This window comes from Leopardus geoffroyi, chromosome C2 (assembly GCF_018350155.1).
Source record: "Leopardus geoffroyi isolate Oge1 chromosome C2, O.geoffroyi_Oge1_pat1.0, whole genome shotgun sequence".
NCBI classification, from domain to species: domain Eukaryota; kingdom Metazoa; phylum Chordata; class Mammalia; order Carnivora; family Felidae; genus Leopardus; species Leopardus geoffroyi.
The window spans coordinates 109,248,736-109,267,936 of NC_059333.1; the positions used below are offsets into that span (position 1 = coordinate 109,248,736).

General features: G+C 42.0%; 1 protein-coding gene and 1 long non-coding RNA gene across 9 annotated transcripts in view; one reads left to right on the forward strand and one right to left on the reverse strand.

The window, feature by feature from the left end:
* Window positions 1-11,313: 11,313 nt before the first annotated feature.
* On the reverse strand, window positions 11,314-13,691 carry LOC123611359. Its single transcript, XR_006718614.1, has 3 exons — window positions 13,473-13,691; window positions 12,303-12,612; window positions 11,314-11,589 (listed from the first exon to the last, which is right to left on the reverse strand). It is a non-coding gene; the product is annotated as an uncharacterized LOC123611359 (long non-coding RNA).
* The window catches only part of PLCH1 (phospholipase C eta 1), a 221,024-nt gene continuing 214,683 nt past the window's right edge, over window positions 12,861-19,201 (forward strand). For 4 of the 8 annotated variants that reach the window (XM_045503194.1, XM_045503192.1, XM_045503195.1 and 1 more), the window contains exon 1: window positions 12,862-13,116. The gene's annotated coding sequence lies outside the window, so the exon portion shown is untranslated. Of the gene's footprint in view, window positions 13,117-13,155; window positions 13,246-19,201 lie in introns of those variants that run through there. The other 4 variants (XM_045503189.1, XM_045503187.1, XM_045503191.1 and 1 more) reach the window with 2 other exon arrangements.

Genomic DNA, 19,201 nt, shown 5'->3' on the forward strand with positions numbered 1-19,201 from the left:
ATATGCCGAGAGTTTTATCTTCTGTATTTCTCCAGCATCGTTTGGTTCCTCACCAAAGTGAAGTTTGGGGGGAGAGGAAAAATAATTTTCCCTCTACTCTTCTAGGTTCTTGGCTGAGACACACCTGTAATAAAAAGACAGATTAACAGAAGAAAATCAAACAGAAGTTTAATAACATGTATACCTCCTGTATACCTGGGGGACACCAAGGAAAACTGAGTAACTCCCCCAGATGGCCCAAGCCATCACCTTAAATAGTATCTCCAGCTAAGATGTTGGGGGATGGCGAGGCCAGTTAGGAGAGGTTACCCTGAAAAGCACAGTAAACAAGAGTAAGGTTGCTATACAGACTTAAATCCATGCCTTCTCCACTGGTAAATTTCTAGAGATTTAGGGTCAGATTTAGTTTCCTTGGTACAGAGAGAGACACCTTGACAAATGGAGATTTTCCTTATAAATGTAAATTGTTCTTACAAAAGATTAACTTTTACTTAGTTTTCAGAGCTTCTCTTATGTCTGCAGTTTCTTAAAAATAACCCTCTGAAGATAATCCTTATGCCAAAGAAGAATTTTTTGGGATGGTGCATTTTGCTTCCCTACATTTGCATCTTTGAGATTTGAATCCCTCCTTTTGCTGCCAAGGGGCATATTGTTGACACAGTTTGTCCCAAATCCAGCAGTTGTATATGGCACTGATTTGAACCCAGTGACTCTAACGAGAAACAACACGATTCAAGAAACCAAAAAACAGTAGCACTTCAGAATTTCAGGGCCCCAACGAATGATTATTACTTAAGCCACCATTAAGAGGGATGGCAGATACACTAAGGAGCTCATTTGCTACTGGGATAGCTGGGGTGGTCTGGTTTTCAGGCTCTTCTTTGTGGTGAGGGGAGGAAAAAGTTTTCCTCCACCTTCTTTGGGTCGCTGGCTGAGTCTGAAAATTAAACTGACAAAGACAGATTAACAGGAGAAAGGTATGCAAATTTATTCAACCTAAGTTTTATGTAACAGGAGAAACAGACCTCCAGCTATTGGGAGGACACTTCTCTGATGATGATGAGGATGATTTTATGAGCAGTTTCAGGGAAAAAGGGCAAGGGAGGGAGATCAGAATGACCTTCTTGCTCCTGCTGTTTTCTGACTCCTTCAACTTAAAATGTTCACTCTGCCAAGGTGCCACATTTGGGATAGTGTGTCCTCAATCTCTGGGTTTGGAGCTTCTCTAACGCCATTACCAATGCAACTCTTTCAGTGAAGGCAAGTCACAGGAAGAAAGCAATGCAAATTTATAAAAAGACTGAAGAAAAGGGGCACCTGGGTGGCTCACTTGGTTAAGCATCTGAATTTGGCTCAGGTCATGATCTCACAGTTCCTGAGTTCGAGCCCTGCATCAGGTTCTGTGCTGTCAGCATGGAGCCTGCTTTGGATCCTCTGTCCCCCTCTTTTTGCCCCTCCCCACTCATGCTCTCTCTCTCTCTCTCAAAAATACCTAACCATTAAAAAAGACTGTGGACTCCTGGGTGGCTTGGTCACCTGGGCGGCCAACTTCGGCTCAGGTCATGATCTCACGGTTCATGAGTTTGAGCCCTGCATTGGGTTCTGTGCTGAAAGCTCAGAGCCGGAGCCTGTTTCAGATTCTGTGTCTTCATCTCTCTCTGCCCCCCCCCTGTTTGCACTCTGTCTCTCGCTGTCTCAAAAAATGAATAAATGTTAAACAATTTTTTTTTAATATTCAGCTATTGGGTCTTAAAAAAAAAAGACTGAAGAAAATTTAAAATGCAAGATTAAAAATTAAGGTATACTTTTTTCTTATTCTTTTAATTTTTTTAAGTTTGTTTCATTCATTTTGAGAGAGAGAGAGAGTAAGGGAGGGGCAGAGAGAGAGGGAGAGAGTGAGAATCCCAGGCCGGCTCCATGCTGTTGAGAGACTAAGAGAAAAATTACCAGGTGTACTCACAACTGCAAAGAAAAGACCTCCCCCCCCCCCCCCCATTCCCGAAACCAGCCAGGGCATGCCCGGTTGTGGTCTGACCTAAAGGCGGGAACCAATCAAGATCTGCTGAGTGGTTTGAAATAAAGGTGGGAACCAATCAAGTTCTGCTGAGTGTTCAAATTTAAATGTCAACCAATAACAGCTCTGTAACCTCGAAAAATCCCTAACTTGTTTGTGCCTGTCTATAAAAGAAGTTGTAAGATCCTCCCTCGGGGCCTCTTAGCATCGGGTTGGAACCTGCAATAAACGACCCTTGCTGCTTGGCTTTGACTCTGGACTCTGGTGGTTTGTTTTTGGGGGGTCTCTCAAATCGGGGCATATCCCTGTCAGAGCAGAGCCCGACTCTGGACTCAAACTCAAGAACTACAAGATAACGACCTGAGTCAGTCAAGAATCAGAGGCTTGGGGCGCCTGGGTGGCTCAGTTGGTTAAGCGGCCGACTTCGGTTCAGGTCATGATTTCATGGTCCGTGAGTTCGAGCCCCGCGTTGGGCTCTGTGCTGACAGCTCAGAGCCTGGAGCCTGTTTCAGATTCTGTGTCTCCCTCTCTCCGACCCTCCCCCATTCATGCTGTGTCTCTCTCTGTCTCAAAAATAAATAAACGTTAAAAAAAAAAAAATAATCAGAGACTTAACTGACTGAGCCATCCAGGTTCCCCTAAAAATTAAAATATTAAGAACAGGGGCACTTGGTGGGCTCAGTCAATAACGGATGTGGTTCTTGATCTCAGGGTCATGAGCTCAAGTCCCATGTTGGACATAGAACTTATTTTTTAAAAAATTAATTAAAAATTATTTAAAATATCAAGAACAGAACTTTAAAAATGAAACAGTAAAAAAGCTTTAAAATGAACCAACTATACTTTTATTTCAAGATGGCCATGGAGTGCATTCATTTAACTTCCATTCAAATTACATTAAAATATCAAATAGGAAATAGAAAAAGATGGTATAAATGATAGAAAACAGGGGAAGATGCCATTAATTAGCTAGAAGTTTTGCAAACTTCTAGCTTTTTGAGGTTTTGCAAACTCTGATGAAGTGGAATTGGATTGAGATAGGATTCTAGGGTTTAGTATTCTTCAGGAAAGATGGTGTTCATCTAGGAATCAAGTCCATGCCCTAGTTTAGGATCTCTGAGTAATATGAATTCCTTTTGTTCAGGTCCAGAGTAATTCCTCATGATCTGGAAGTATAAGGCCAAATGTCAATGCACCCAATACATAGGGGATGTAGGATGTGGAGGGAAAATGGGATGTCAGTAGATCATAGCATGTTACTTACTCAGCTGGACAGGGAAAATGATGACTCTCAGTCCTGCAGTGTGTGAATTTCTTGGTCAGTCAATCTGGATGCTCCAGTTCTGCTCTCCAGAAGATTGCCCTTATACTCCACAGTCTCTTCAAAGGATCCTCCATTAGGGAGGATTCACCCTTTGGGGACTGGACAACTTTAGAGGGCCTTTTTTGTTCATGTGGGTTCATGGTTAAAGGGTTGAGCAATCACAGGCCTTTTTTTTTTTTTCTCCCAGAGACTTATTCCTATATGGCTTTGATATCTATTAATTTGCTGGGCAGAAGGTGTGACTTGGGGTCCTCCTGACCACACTGCTTCTGTTCTGAGCACTACTGCCATGCTTTTTCATGTTTTTTTTTTTTTTACGATTTTTTTTTTTTACGATGTTTTAAAGGTAATCTCTACATCCAACATGGGGCTTGAACTCACAACCCCCAGATCAAGAGTTGCATGCTCTACCAACTGAGCCAGCTAGGTGCCCCTCTTTTTCATTGTTACTAAAAAAAAATTTTTTTTTAACATTTATTTATTATTGAGAGACAGAGAGACACAGAGTGTGAGCAGGGGAGGGGTAGAGAGAGGGGGAGACAGAATCTGAAGCAGGCTCCAGGCTCTGAGCTGTCAGCACAGTGCTTGATGCGGGGCTCGAACTCACAAACTGTGAGATCATGACCTGAGCCGAAGTCGGTTGCCTAACCAACTGAGCCACCCAGACGCCCCTCTTTTTCATTTTTAAAGGACATATTGGAGTAGTGCTTTTCAGCTGTAGGCCATGATCTATTAGTGAGATATGAAATCAATTTAGTGAGTTGCCTCCAACAATCTAAAAAGAAAGAACAAAAGAACTGAGCAGGAGCGCCGGGCTGGCTCAGTAGCAGAGCATGCAACTCTTGATCTTGGAGTCCCGCGTTCGAGCCTCATGTTGGGCTAAGAAAAACAGGACAGAGTAAAATATATCACAGTGCATTGCACATAGCAAAGAGAAGGGTTGTTTTGTTATTTTTTTGCATGCTGTAAATATTTGAATATGTGCACTGGCTTTGACGCGCAAAAAATGCAGATCTCATTTTCTAGGACTTTTTTGAAGAAGCCTGATGAATAGATTTCCATAACTAAAGTGAGGACAACAAGTAATTGAGACAGAAGCAGAGTTTTTAAACTTGATGTATTGGGATGATTCTATTTCCTGTTTTGGTTTTCGAAACATAGTTTATATATACTTTAGCAATGAAATTGAGTAATTAGTGCCCTCTCCCGTTCTTCCACAACACTGAACACATATCTATTTTAGTGCTTGTGACATTATATTATAATTACCTGTCTTCTCTCTCTTCCAAAGTGGAATGGATCCTGCAACTCAAATCGTACCTTATTAAACTTTGGAGCATTTCTGCTTTCTCCACAGCATTTAGTCCAGTTTCTTGCTCATTGGGAATTCTATAAATATTTGTTAAATAAGGAATGAAATAATGAAGTAGACTGGGGTGCCTGGCTGACTTAGCAGAGCATGTGACTCTTTTTTAATTTATTTTTAAAGTTTATTTATTTTTGAGAGAGAAAGAGAACCAGTGGGGAGGGGCAGAGAGAGAGGGGACAGAGGATCCAAAGTGGGCTGACAGTAGAGAGCCTGACGCAGAGCTCAGACTCACAAACTGTGACATCATGACCTGAGCTAAAATCAAAAGTTGGACACTTAACTGGTTGAGCCAACCAGGCACCCCAGAGCATGCAACTCTTGATCTCAGTGTTGTGAGTTTGAACCCCATGTTGGGTGTAGGGATTACTTTAAAAAAAAAATCTTAAAACAAAACAGTATGAAGTGAACCGTTTCTTTGTTGCCTACTCATCTTGACCAGAATCTATTTTTCCATTCTAATTTTCCTCTATACATCATATGATCCTACATTGTGAAGATTAATTTGCCTTCAGTGGTCTGAAAGAATATTTTAAAACTTGTCAAATTTGAAAACAATACTTATTTTGGGCAAATCAAGCCCCCTAAATACATATTTAGTGCAAATACTTAAATGAAACAAAAACTAACATGGCTTTTAAAATGCAGTTTTTCCTTTTACTATGTATGGAAAAACCTAAATGTTTGTCTTCTGGTTAAAAAAACAGGTGTTGGGGCGCCTGGGTGGCGCAGTCGGTTAAGCGTCCGACTTCAGCCAGGTCACGATCTCTCGGTCTGTGAGTTCGAGCCCCGCGTTGGGCTCTGGGCTGATGGCTCAGAGCCTGGAGCCTGTTTCCGATTCTGTGTCTCCCTCTCTCTCTGCCCCTCCCCCGTTCATGCTCTGTCTCTCTCTCTGTCCCAAAAATAAATAAACGTGGAAAAAAAAAATTAAAAAAAAATTTTTTTTAATTAAAAAAAAAATAAATAAAAAAACAGGTGTTAATAATAAGAGAGGTCATACACCAGCAGGATTCCAAATAGTATAGAAATAGGAGAATTTTCCTTATGGTGTAAATTGCCTTCCCTCCTCCTCAGCTTTGAAAGCTTTAGAAGTTGCGTTCTGGCTTACCAGTTCTCTTCATTTTCTCTTCGCCTTACAATTTGCTCATTTGCCTAAACTTTTTGTTCAATGTCTATAAAAATGATTGCTGTATTAGATGACTGGTCCGCAAATGAATAGATTGTGAAGATGCATTTTTCTTTTTATTATATTATGGGATTCTACAGGAATTTTTAATGGTGGTATGGGAGGGGAAACCCAATATATTCCGTAATGAAAATATGTGATATCCGAGTTTCAGTATTATTTTCTGGGCCCAAGAAAGTACTTCAATTATGTCTGTCCTGCCCAGCAGACACTGACTATCTTGAAAATTGTAGATACCGGCTCTGTGGTAGGTCTTTCTGAAAACAAAATTCACAGAGCTGGGCTGGGAAGCTCTTAGGAGGAAGTCAAGGGGGCGCTGATACTATTGTCAAATATTCTCTAGAATACTTTATTCCCTGCCCCCCAACCACCAGGAGAAAACAGTGAAGTAAGTTGGAGAAAAACAGAAAATGGAATAAGTTCACTTTAATTAGCATCCTTCCTGCCTTTTAAAAAGTACTGTTTCTGGGGCTCCTGGCTGGCTCAGTCAGAAGAGCATGGGACTCTTGATCTTGGGGTTGTCAGTTTGAGCCCTATGTTGGGTGTATAGATTATCAAAAAAAATAAATGAACTTCTAAAAAAAGTATTCACTTAAAAAAAAGTATTCATTCTATGCTGGGAACTGAGAGTCTCTTAAGAAGTATAACTGAGGTATAAGAAAATCTTAGTTGAATTGATGGATTTAACCTAGACAGACTCAATTCTGCTATTTTGTCTTCACCCAGCATTGAAGGCTGGATTATTTTGCCAAGGTATTCAAGTAGGGAACCTGGAATTCAGAATTCCGATATTTAGTCCAAGCTCTTTCCTGAGCTTGACAGTCTAACATGTGTCTTACTATTTGTAAGGTGAAAAGTGCATTTGCTTATAATATACTTTTTTTTTTTCAACGTTTATTTATTTTTGGGACAGAGAGAGACCGAGCATGAACGGGGGAGGGGCAGAGAGAGAGGGAGACACAGAATCAGAAACAGGCTCCAGGCTCTGAGCCACCAGCCCAGAGCCCGACGCGGGGCTCGAACTCAGGGACCGCGAGATCGTGACCTGGCTGAAGTCGGCCGCTTAACCGACTGCGTCACCCAGGCGCCCCGCTTATAATATACTTTTAAAAAGACTTTTGTTTTTGAGTAATCGCTACACCCAATGTGGGGCTTGAACCCACAACCCTGAGATCAAGAGCCCTATGCTCCACTGATTGAGCCGGCCAGGTGTCCCTGCTTGTAATATTTTTGATGTTTTCGTACAGAAAGGGGGAAACAATTACATAGGCTTGTGCTATAAAAATTACAAATCACCTGTTTAAAAATTGAGCACTTACAGGGCTCCTGGGTGAGTCAGTCAGTTAAATGTCTGACTTCGGCTCAGGTCAAGATTTCATTGCTTGTGAATTCGAGCCCCATGTCAGCTCTGCGCTGACACCTCAGAGCCTGGAGCCTGCTTCAGATTCTGTGTCTCCCTCTCTCTCTGCCCCTCCCCTGCTCACTCACACACACTCTCTTTCTCTCAAAATTAAACATTAAAAACATTTTTTTAAATGGAGCACTTAAAAATGTTATTGTCTATTGGCAAGGAGTTTAGCCTTAATTTGTTTTCCTCTGTAGCCCAAATACATTTCAATGTGTAGACATTGCTAATGTTTAAAAGCTTTAAATAGGTTGCAAGTAATACCAGTAATTTATTTATTTATTAAGTAATCTTTATCCCCAGCGTGGGGCTCGAACTCACAACCCCAAGATCAAAAGTTACATGCTCCATCAACTGAGCCAGGCAGGCACCCCTAAAAAATTGACTTTTTTTTTTAAGACTGTTTATTTATTTTGAGAGAGAGAGAGCATGAGCAAGGGAAGGGCAGAGAGAGAGAATCCTAAGCAGGCTCTGCACCTTCAGCAACAGAGCCCAGTGTGGGGCTTGAACTCACAAACCATGAGATCATGACCTGAGCAGAAACCAAGAGTTGGTTGCTTAACCAGCTAACCCACCCAGGCACCCCAATAATTGAGATTTTTGAGAGGTTATTTTGTGCTAGGCATTTTGCTAAGAGCTTCACATGTAGTAGTCTTATTTAATATAGTTATTTTGCAGGCATGCATTCTTCCATTAACCAAGATCACAACAGGGAAAAATGTGTTAATTTATGAAACTAAGTATTCAGTGAATCCGTCACATTCCTGATTAGGTAAAAGATTTTCAAAATATTAATAACTATTGAGAGTTGGGTGACCAACATGTAGGGCTTCATTGTACTATTCTACTTTTGTATACGTATGAAAATTTCTGTGATAAAAAGTGAAAAGCACAAATACAAAGCCACTCTTCTCGAGGTCAGCCATCTTGCTTATTTATGTTCCTTTCTCTCCTTTTTCAGCTTAGCAAATGGGGATATATGCTTCATGTGGGGGTATATGCTTCATATGGGGATATATGCTTCATGTGGGGATATGTGCTTCATGTGGGGATATATGCTTCTGTAGCTAGGGAGGGAAAGATTGGTGGCATTTATACTGCCCGTCCCCTCAGTTCTTCCTAACGGACACAGGAAGTTTCTTTAGTTATCTTTTTTTAATGTCTGTCATACACATAGGAATCTATCAAAGGTGTTTATGGCTATCTTTGGTGGCAGATTCAGGAGGTGACACAGTAGGGGACCCTTGCTCTTTTTACCTGTCAGAATCCATTCCTACCCTCATTTGGAAAGAACAGCCCCCTTCCTATGGGGGACAAATCCTCCTGACTCCACATAGTTCTGGTGGGGCTGCTACTCAAGGTACCCCAACTCCTGGCTGTAGGGGTGGGTATATAATCAGAGACTGGCTATATATACACTCTACTTGTTGTTGACCACATTAATTGACCTATGGATGGACACGTGACCTGAACCAGGTCAATTAGGATCCTTGCCTACAATCTTTTCTTTTTTCTTTCTTTCTTTCTTTTTAATTGACAGAGTGTGTGTGTGGCAGGGAGGGGCAGAGAGAGAGGGAGACGGAGAATCCTGTGCTGACAGTGCAGAGCCTGTCCCACGATCCGTGAGATCATGACCTGAGCTGAAAAGACACTCAACTGATTGAGCCACCTAGGCACCCCACTTTCTTACAATCTTATTTACAGATAGTAAAAGCAAAAAAAAAAAAAATCCTCTCTTTACCCTGGGAACACTAGCCGAGATGATTGAGACCTGGAGCTGTCTCTGGTAATGCTTTCTCTACCCACTGGCCTATAGAGGAAGCTCCTATGTAATAGGAAAGAGTAAGGTTGAAACGTTGAGGGGTGCCTGGGTGGGTCAGTCGGTTAAGCATCCGACCTTGCCTCAGGTCATGATCTCACGGTTCGTGGGTTCGAGGCCCATGTCAGGCTCTGTGCTGACAGCTCAGAGCCTGGAGCCTGCTTCAGATTCTGTGTCTCCCTCTCTCTCTGTCCCTTCCCCATTCGTGCTCTCTCTCTCTCTCAAAAATAAACAAACATTAAACAAAGAAACATTGAGAAAAGCAGGGAGAGAAAAGGAAGGATCAAAAGTGAGAATATGAGAAAGAAATGATGAATTCTGATTTCCTGGATCCAGTGATTCCTGAAGCCTTTATCCTTGCCTCTTTTGTAAGGTGGGACTCACTACACTGGCTATTTTACTCAAGCTACTTTGAGTTGTGGTTTTGTTATTTGTATTTAAAAGTAGGGCCGTTAGGAGAGCTACTGATCTGTACTTAGGAGTACTATCTGAATTCCAGCTAAGAATTACCATCTAGCACAGTGCCTGGTACATGGCAAGTACTCAAGAAATGTGTTGGGAGAGATATAACTCCTCCTTAGTAATTGTCAAACTCTGGTTATTCTTGTGACTTTTTGGTGCATTGGTTAAAATAGGGATAATATTCATCTCCTTCACTTTCTTGCCTTATGGATATAACTTGCAGATTATTGCTGATTAAATTCGAGTATCTTAAATATGCCTATTTTTGCAACTGAAAGCCACCCTTTTTGTACAGCTAGAAATATCTACTTCCAACATAGAGATTCCTAGTGCAGTTTTCTAAGAAACCCTTTATGATGCGCAGCACAGCACAGCAGGCCCACCTCAAAGCACATCAATCATCTTACCAGCTATCAGGCACCTTTTACAGGATTTTCTGTGATCCTGTTGTCAGTGCACATTCTGTATCAAGGCAGAGGTGATATGTAGAAATCTGGCAGCTATTTAGAAGGGAGGCCAGACAGTGCTGTGCCAGTATAATTAATGAGAGTCATCGCTCTGGAAGCCAGAGGAGAGTGGGGGTGGGGAAGGATGTCTTTCACCAGTAAATGGCATTTAAGAAAAATCGGTGCTTTCATAGCCCTTTTACTGCACAGAGGAGGTTAAGTCAAAGGGCTGCTGTAAAGGGCTTGGCTGAACTTGCAGTACAGATGGAGGTCCCCGTGTATGGGGAAGCAAGGAAGATTCAACTCCGGACTTTTCAGCGGGATTGATTTCAACCTTGAATTGAGCTACCAGCAGAAGCCCTTATATTTGGAAAAGGGGTAAATCCACACTAAAAGATTAGTGTTTAGGTGACCAAGAGACCATGCAAAAAAGGTATTACTTAGATAGGACTTTTGTTTTACCTGCCCAAAGAAGTGTTAATCTAGATCCCATTTTTTCCCCCAATTCTCTTGTACCCAGTGAAGGAAGGGGGTAGTATTTGTTTTGTTTTTCTATTGACCATTCTGTAACCATGGAAGGGTTTGTGTAACCTAGAGAGGCTGTTTACTACCCACTGTCTAATCCCTTTGTTATCATTCCCCCTGTCACCAGCAGGGAAAAATAGTTCTGTCTGGCTTCTAAACACTTAGCAATGTAACAATATTTTCTTGGTTTTAGTTAGTGATTTTTCTGATTAATGGTGTTAAAAAAAAAAAAAAAGGACTCACAGGGAAAAGCTACATTAAAAGATTTATGGATATATCCATATGTCCTAAACACTTAAGACCATGATTAAGTATGATTCACACAATGGGAGGGAGGAGGGCCAGGAAATGGGGTTTTAGCTGTATCTGTAATGCTTTATTTAAAAAAAAGGTGTAAAGGAGCAGGAGTATTATATGGGTATTTGCCTTGATTTTAGTAGGTTTGAAACATTGCATAAAGAAATTTGAAGTTCTTGAAATTATGGAAATTAGAACTTTCATAATAAAGACTGCATCACAAACAAATGCTCTTGTTTTGAAACTTGGTGTCTGAGCTTATTTTAACACCCATCTGTGGGTTTTCAGGTATGAGAAAGACAAACACAGGAGGTTTGGAGTGGATAACTTCCATGGTTGTGTGAAGGGTTGTCTTGGTGTGTGTGTGTGCGTCTCTCATTCTCTCTTTTTGGACTTCCTGTTCACCATGGAGATTACCAGCAAAACAAATCTCTAAACAGCACATGTTTGCATGCAAAACAAGAAGCAATTTGGGGTTAGAAGAGTTACCTTACCTGTTTAATTTCTTATAAATTGAGGATTTTTGTATGGACATATTTAAAAAATTGGGAGGTTTCTTTCTTTGGAGCCAAACGACCTTATATGTGTTTTTCCAAATTGCATTTTCCCTGGTAGCCTGGCATGAAGAAATTCAAATGACTATTCCGGTGGCTTTTTTTTTTTTTTTTTTTTGAGAGTCCAAGATTGCTTTCAGGATAAAGTTTCTTCATGCCCATGGTGCTTTGCTGTGACATTGTAATTGCCTCTGTTGAATTGAATAATACAAATGGGTTGTTTCTATGGTATCGGCTAAGTGGGATGAAAAGGTGAAACCCTAGATCTTGCGCTGAGAGGTCACGGTGCTACCACCCCCCACACTAACTGTCCGTCAAAGCGGACAGGCAACCCGGCCCTTCTCTCCAAGCTCGAGCACTCAGTTGTAACTTCCTGAGCAAATTCACGCAAAACTAGAAAAATGACTTTAGTTTATGTTGTCACTAAGCCCAGAAAATCCCTGCCAACCCTATGCTGCCAGCTTTTCTAGGACCTTCTTATTGGTGGAGAATTTTAAACTGAAGGTGAGTGAGGAGCAGAGTCTAGAAGTCCCTCCCAGCCAGGCTTTGAACTAACAATAGGGCAGGTTGAATGAAGGCTGATAAATGCAAATCCTGGAATCCTGAGACCGGATCACCCCGTGACTGCCGAGGCTAGCGCTAGTCAGCGTTCCAGCAGCCGCACCAACCGAATCAATCACCTTGTCTTTGCACTCAGTAGATTTCATCATTTGCATCACTATTTGAGTACCTACTGTGTGCAAGCTTTCCTCCGCCCTGGCCAAGCTCTTACTGCCGGGTGGCCGCTGGAGTCTGCCAGCCACTAAACTGATCGATTGAATAACTGTCCCGTTAACGTTTAGGAGAAACATCTGGAAGAACTGACGGTGGGAGGTGGGGGGAATAAAGGCAGAGGGTTACCTACACTCCCTCTTTCTCGTCTTAGTTGCACTTTACTCAAGGCAGATATCCTTGGTTATAACAGCATACTAAATGCTATTTTCTTAGAATGGTAAAAGAAGGTGACATAAGATGGGCGGTTTGGGATTTTCTTTTAAGGTGTGGTTCTGACACTTTTTTACTTTGGTGCAAGCTGTAAACCGTTCCCATTCTGTTTCCTCGCTTCCAACTTCGTTTCTCCAAACTCCTTTATCCTACAACCACCGAGGCTCTTGGGAACACAGCCCCAAAGTGAGAATCCAGGAGGTGTCCCTGGGTTTGGGAAACTTTGAAACCTACGGGTAAAAAAAAAAAAAAAAAAAAAAAAAAAAAAAAAAGACTTTATTCCCAGTGCTTCTGGCTCTTGCCCCCTGAGAGCCCCGTAAGGGCGCATGCGCCCGGGGGTGGGGGGCGGTCCAGGTCCAGCCCTCGACCCCTTACCCCCGGCCGGCTGGGGCCCTTGGAGGAGGTGGGAGCTCCAGTCCGCTCTCTCCAGCTCCAGTTCCTGATTTCCTCAGGAGCTGCGGGGCCGGGAGGGAGGGGGCTCCAGTGTTAGCGTAAGGATTTGAATGAGAAAGCAGGTTGTGGCGGCTGCGCCCCGCTCTCGCCTGCGCGTCTCAGGGTTTTCTGTTGGCTGGTGGGGAGAAGTGCGCTTCTGGGGGGCTTTTCCGTCCCTCGACGGGGTTTTGGAGTTGAAAGTCACAGGGGCCCACAATTCACCACCCCAGCACTTTGGAGGTTGCTCCTGTGCCAAGGACTCCCAGGAATCCTTCAACTGCCGTACACTCAAAGTTGAGCAGGTCAGTGCTTTGGGGGGAGCTAGGCGGAAAGACAACGAGGACTGGTACACCAGACCAGGTGTGCAAATGAGCAGGTGGCTCAAGTTCCTCTTCCCAGTCCCGGCTGGGACGCGCTCTTTAAGGGACCGTGTGAGTATTGTGCGTGGGGATCCCCCAAACCCCCAGCGCGAACTGGACCACGGCTAGTCCTGGAGGGGGTTGGTTGGGGGCGTAATTCAGAAGACGTGGGTGTGTGTGTGCCCGCGCCAGAAATGACTTCTCGAGTCGCCCGTGGCGGTGGATGGGGTTTCGTCCGTTGGAGGGCGAAGCTTTGCTGCAGGATGCTTCACCCACACGCGGGGTCCCCAGAACCGTACTCTGACCTCCCGACAGCGCGGAGAAAGCAGGTCCGCGTTTCCCAGAAAGGAAAAGTACGCTGTCCATTATTCTTGGGGAGTCTCACGACTCTTCCTGTGCTCGGTGACCCCACTCAGGACCCTTTCGGAGAAGGCCGGGTACACTCTGCGCGAGGAGGATTTACTCCATTACCCTTTCCTGGAATAAACGAGGGCACCGGAGCGACGCCGCGCGGGGAGGTGGAGGCAAGTCTCGGCTGCGCGGCGTCGCTCTCTGCGCCTGCGCGGGGTTCCCATGGCGACGGCGCCGCGAGTCCGAGATGCCACCAGGCTCGCCCCTAAGCCCAGTCCCCTGTTGGGCGTCTGCGGCCCCCTCTCTCCTCTTCCTTTTCTTTGTTTGTAACTCGGAATGAGTTTATGATCTCATTTTTACGCTAGCAGTTCAGCATTAAAACAATAACCAACTAAACTGAAATAGAAGACTGTTCCACACCTCCCCGCCGTTTCGCATTACCATTTTGATCATTGGGGCAGTAACTGAACTGTTACCCCCACTAAATAAAATATATTTCCTTGGTGGTGAGGCATTAAAAAATTCAATCAGACCCTTGCTCTTGAGCAGTAAGGTTACAGACTTGGGCCTCCTTTGCGCAGGTGGTTAGTGCAGTGTGTACAAACCCGAGCACCTGTGTCCTCCTTATGGCATGTTTATGAGAAGGAGATGAGCTCCAAAATGGACCGAAGTAAAATGCCACTGAAAAGAAACAAAAGCTTTCCCAGAAGGGGTGATTGTTTTTCCAGTTGCCCCTCAGTTTTGTTCACTTCTGAGGTTAATCTTCTGCAGGGAATGTTTCAAGAAGCCTTACTGGGAACCAGTCAGATTTCTCAAGCTTCCCATTAACAATGTCCTTTTCCTTTTCTTGAAATTGTGAGTCTCCACAGCTTCTATCCCTTTTAGGAAATCCCATTTATTTACACACAGGTTAGCATTTGGCAAGGGTACACATCTTAAGGACCTGAATCTTGCTGATCATTTTTCTAGGCTGCAGGATTAATATGTCTAGTTGTTATTAAATAAATATTGGTTAAAATTAAAATAGTAAAAGTTAAAAATGGAGTAACTCTTTCTGAATAAAGTGTGGCATAAAAATACTTTAGATGAAGAACTAGGGGTATGGTCTTGCTGTATCCTACTTTTAAACAATTTGCCTTCAAGAGTAGCAAATGTTTATTAGTGGTAGAAGTTTTCAGACAATATCCTTCCACCATCAGCAAATGAAGTCAACATAATATTACTTTTCAGCTGATTAGCAAATAACATGCTGTTAAAGTTATCTCTCCCATCCCATTCATTATAAATGCCTAGACATTATGCAATCCATCTAGCTCAAATGTTCAAAACTGTCCAATTAAGTTTTTTCCCCTTTTCTCATAATTAAAAAAAATAGAAACACTCTTAATTTTCAGGTTCAGATACTTTGTGACCCTATTTGGTGGTTTGTAACTGGCTCCAGTTCCGTAATTCTCAGTGACATGTGTTTCTGCTGGTTCCAGGAGGTGAACTGCAGTTTAGCAGATCATGGGATAATGAGATTGCAAGTGCTTGGGGGAAGGCTGGGGACAGGCATTGGGAAGGAGACAAAGGGAGGGAAGGTTGATGGGCAGAGCCAAGATTTATTGCTGCACCATATTCGGCATAAAAGCTGTTAAAGTTACTGCTTCTGTTTGATACATTTTCTTACATCATCAATATCAATTGAACTTATTTTTAGAATCAGTCTTCTAAATAATTACAAGGATAGAATTATAAAAATAGAATATTGGTGCTTTGTGTTAAGGTGCCCTAATGTAATATACTGGGAAAACTCTTGATTAAATGAGATTTATTCATTTAGTCAACAAATATTTATTGAAAACTGTGTATAAGGCATATAAATCAATCTATATTCCTGCCTTCGATAAACTCAGAGTTGAGTTCTGAAATAATTCTAATGCTGTTTCAGGTTTTCAGAGTAAATACTTACAGTACTCTTAGGGAGAACAGTTGATTTAGTGCTGAGCAATCATACGTCTAGATTCAGAAACAAATGTTTAAACTTTGATTTAAAATAATCCTGAACATTGTTTCTGAGTATTTGAGATAAGTATATTGTGAGAAGCATTGTGTGCATCTATTTTTTTTTTTTTTTTTTTTTTTTTACATTTTTGTAGTATAGACTGGGCCCTACAACTTGCTGTCTTCACAAGTGAAGTGCTGAGTTTGAGAGGAACAGGGAAACCCTATAATTCTCAGGTTTCTTAGATGAAGATAAGGTGAGTGATTCAGTGGTCCTTTGTTCTGGCTCCATGTTTCATGACATAATAAACCTCCTGCAGCTCCCTTCTAAGAATAGTGTTGGTCTGCATGCTTCAAGGATCATGACTGTTATTTCTCTGGGCAAAAAAAAATAAATAAATAAATAAAATTATGATAGAAGGATAAAAGGAATACAGTAGAGCATTTAAACATTTAGACTTTTGAGCTGGAATAATTCTAGGCATTTGTAGTGAGTTTAGACTCGAAATCCATTATAGGTATGGCAGACAACCCCCTGGCATAATACTGACCAAGGTTGACAAACCTTCCTCTTTTGGAGAATGTAGCAGGTTAGGGAGACTGTAGTCTCCTTTTTTTTTTCTTCCCACCACCTCATGAGTTTAATAACAATAATCAGCTCAGAAAATCTTGCTGAAGAGCATCTCCATTTGGTTATTGCTCTTTGTCTATGAAAATCAGACTCTGCTGTGAAGTGTGGACCAAGTGGTGCAGAACTCATTACTTTGAACAATGCCTCCTCAGCCTGGGAAGCATGTTTTCTCTTCTCACTAGTAGGGGCTTATTCCAGGCTGGCTTTCCTCACAAGGAAAATCATTTAGACACAGTTCAGTGGACACTCACTCACATCTCTTTGACACCCGTGACCATTTTTGTTTAAGGAGAAATTCAGTACTGCTGTGGTAGGGTGTACCGAATTAGAAGTGCGTTTTAAGGGCCCATGAAGAAGTTTACACAGCTTTGTGTTATTATCATCAGGGCCTCTGTTTTCTGTGCTTCAAAGTAGAAGAGGACAGGGTGGGTGCAGAGGGGACAACCAGGAGAACTTTTATAGCAAAGTTGAAAACATTCTCACCGACTGCATTTTGGATGCACTAAGCTAAGCACCTGTGCCTCATTTTAGCCATAAAATTACAGAGCAGAAAAAGATGAATCTATCATGTTCATTATGTAAGTCAGGAAACCAGGGCCCAAGGTTGCTAAATGATTTTCTTAAAGTCACATGGCTAATAAATGGCAGAATTGGGATGAAAATGCCAAGTTTCTGATTTTTAATGATTCTGCTATTTCCAGGAAATCAAGGTCAGGCACATATGAAATCCTTGCTCTAGACTTGAAGTTACTATAGTTGTAGACATAGAATGATAAACAGCAATGTCCTGTGATTTAATTTCACTGAGTAGAATTGACAGTGAGCACCTTTTGATTATATATTTGGTTATACACATGTGTATATCATACGAACACATGGTTTGCATATATGCAGACGAGCTTTTTCAATTATTATCTATTTTAGTCTGAGGAATTCTGGCATCATTATGATTTAATGTAATGGGAAACAGTTTTTCTGGTGATTTAGTAAAAATTTGAAGGTGTTCTGCAAGAAAAGGAGAAAATGAATACTAATGTGTTCTGACGACGTGGCTCGACATTTACTGTGTGTCTCTTTAAAGCCCACAATAATCAGGAGGCAGGAATTCTCTCATGTCCCTGATGAGGTTCAGAGAGGTTCATTTCTTGCCCAAGATCTAAGCCAGCATGGAACAGACTTGGAATTTGAGCCTGGGTCTTTCAGCCTATGTGTTCTATCAGATCATGTTGCCACTTGGGAAACAAAGACTAAGTTTATGAAAAATACTGGGTTGGTTTTCTTTTCAAACTCTTCTATCCAAAGTACAGGCAGGTAGAAACGTTTCTAATCAGCTGTTTGGTGAGTGAAGAAGCTGCATTCCCTATGTGGAGTTTAGGAGGTTATAAATTCAGCCCTGGTTCCAGAAAAACACTCAAGACTGTTTGTAAACTGTGTTGGCTATTTGTTTAGAAGTGAGTGGTGTTTAGGTTCTCTTCTGCAGGGGCTTTTCTACATCAAAGCGGCTCACTTATTTATCACTTCTGGATTGTTGTCAAATTGCAGCGGGTCTAAGAGGACCCCTCATGGTTTTAATGTGTGTTTTCTGGCATCCTAAGACTTAAATATTAGTTTTATCTTCTGTAACCTTTGCCCACTTATTTTCTTGAAATAGTAGTGAGAGACATTGCTGGAATGAACCAGTGGGTATCTTCCTGTAATGCTTTTCAAATTGGAGATCAGAATTATCTTGGATAATTGCTAACTTGGATAATAACTATCTTGGATAGTTGCTGAAAATTTCTTTTTTTCTTTTAAAGATTATTTATTTTGAGAGACAGAGAGGGAGGGTGTGTGTATGCAAGTTGGGGAGGGGCAGAGAGAGAGGGAGAGAGAGAAACTCAAGAAGGCTCCAGGCTGTCAGTGCAGAGCCTGACACGGGGCTTGATCTCATGAACTGTGAGATCATGACCTGAACTGAAATTAAGAGTGGCTGTTTAACCAAGTGAGCCACCCAGGTGGTCCAGTTGTGGAAAATTTCTAAACTTAAGCTGGAGTTTTGGTGCCCCTAAAACAGCTCTGCTTTGTTGTTGAGAAATTGAAACTGGATTGGACTGGGCTGGTTTACCCACGCAGAAACTGAAGCTTACGAATGTCTGCACTTAACACAGCTGAGCTGCATTGAACCTTGACATTGCTGGCAGACATTTGGTCTAGTGTTCTTAGTAGCAAACCACGCTTTAAAAGCACACCTCTCTCCTGGCCCTTCTTACTCCCTATGTCTGACTCTAGCAGGGAAGAGAAGTTTGAGGGTTTCAGAAAATGGATGCTGGACTCCACTTTGGAAATCAGTCTTGGCTTTGGGTACTACACAGGAAGGACCCCGGCAGGTTCCAAGGTTTCCCTCTTCTTGAGTATCTGTGGCTTACCCTACTAGCAGCCTCTTTTCTCTGTGGCTGGTTCTTAACGTAACAAGGGACTTACACACTTGTCCAGACATTCAGGTGCCCATGAATTATCAATTCCCGCTAAAAGGCAGAAGGATCTAGTGCTAGCATATGTGTTACTGATTAACTGATCTGAGGCAATCCTGGCTTCTTTTCATCTGCCTTCACTTCCTTGTTGCTAATCCACAAGAACCAAACATTCGAATTTAGCTTCCTACTTCCCTCTTCTCTCCCTCTTGAATTTCATCGAAGGGGCCTTTGGACCCCGGAACAGGTTTCCGTGGAGTGTTAATGTTGCCTCTGCAAAACTACCCTTGGTGGGAACTTTGAAGATCTATAGTTTTTTTCAGGGATCAATCAGAATCCTGGACCAGAAATTCAGTGAGTTGATTTGTTGTGTAATTGTATGCAGTTTAGTTTTTTAGATCTCACCTGTTTTTTTTTTTTTTCTTTCTTCCAAACAACTCTCTCTTAACTTTGAGTGATATGGGAGATGTTGAAAAGAAATTTGTCTTTTTAAAAGAGATTTCTGTATAGACAGGAGTAATGTGTTCATATAAGGAGTTAAGATTATGTAAAGATTTTTTGAGTTTTATTTCAATTTAAAGACATGGTTCCATGTAGCCATTTGTGTAAAAGA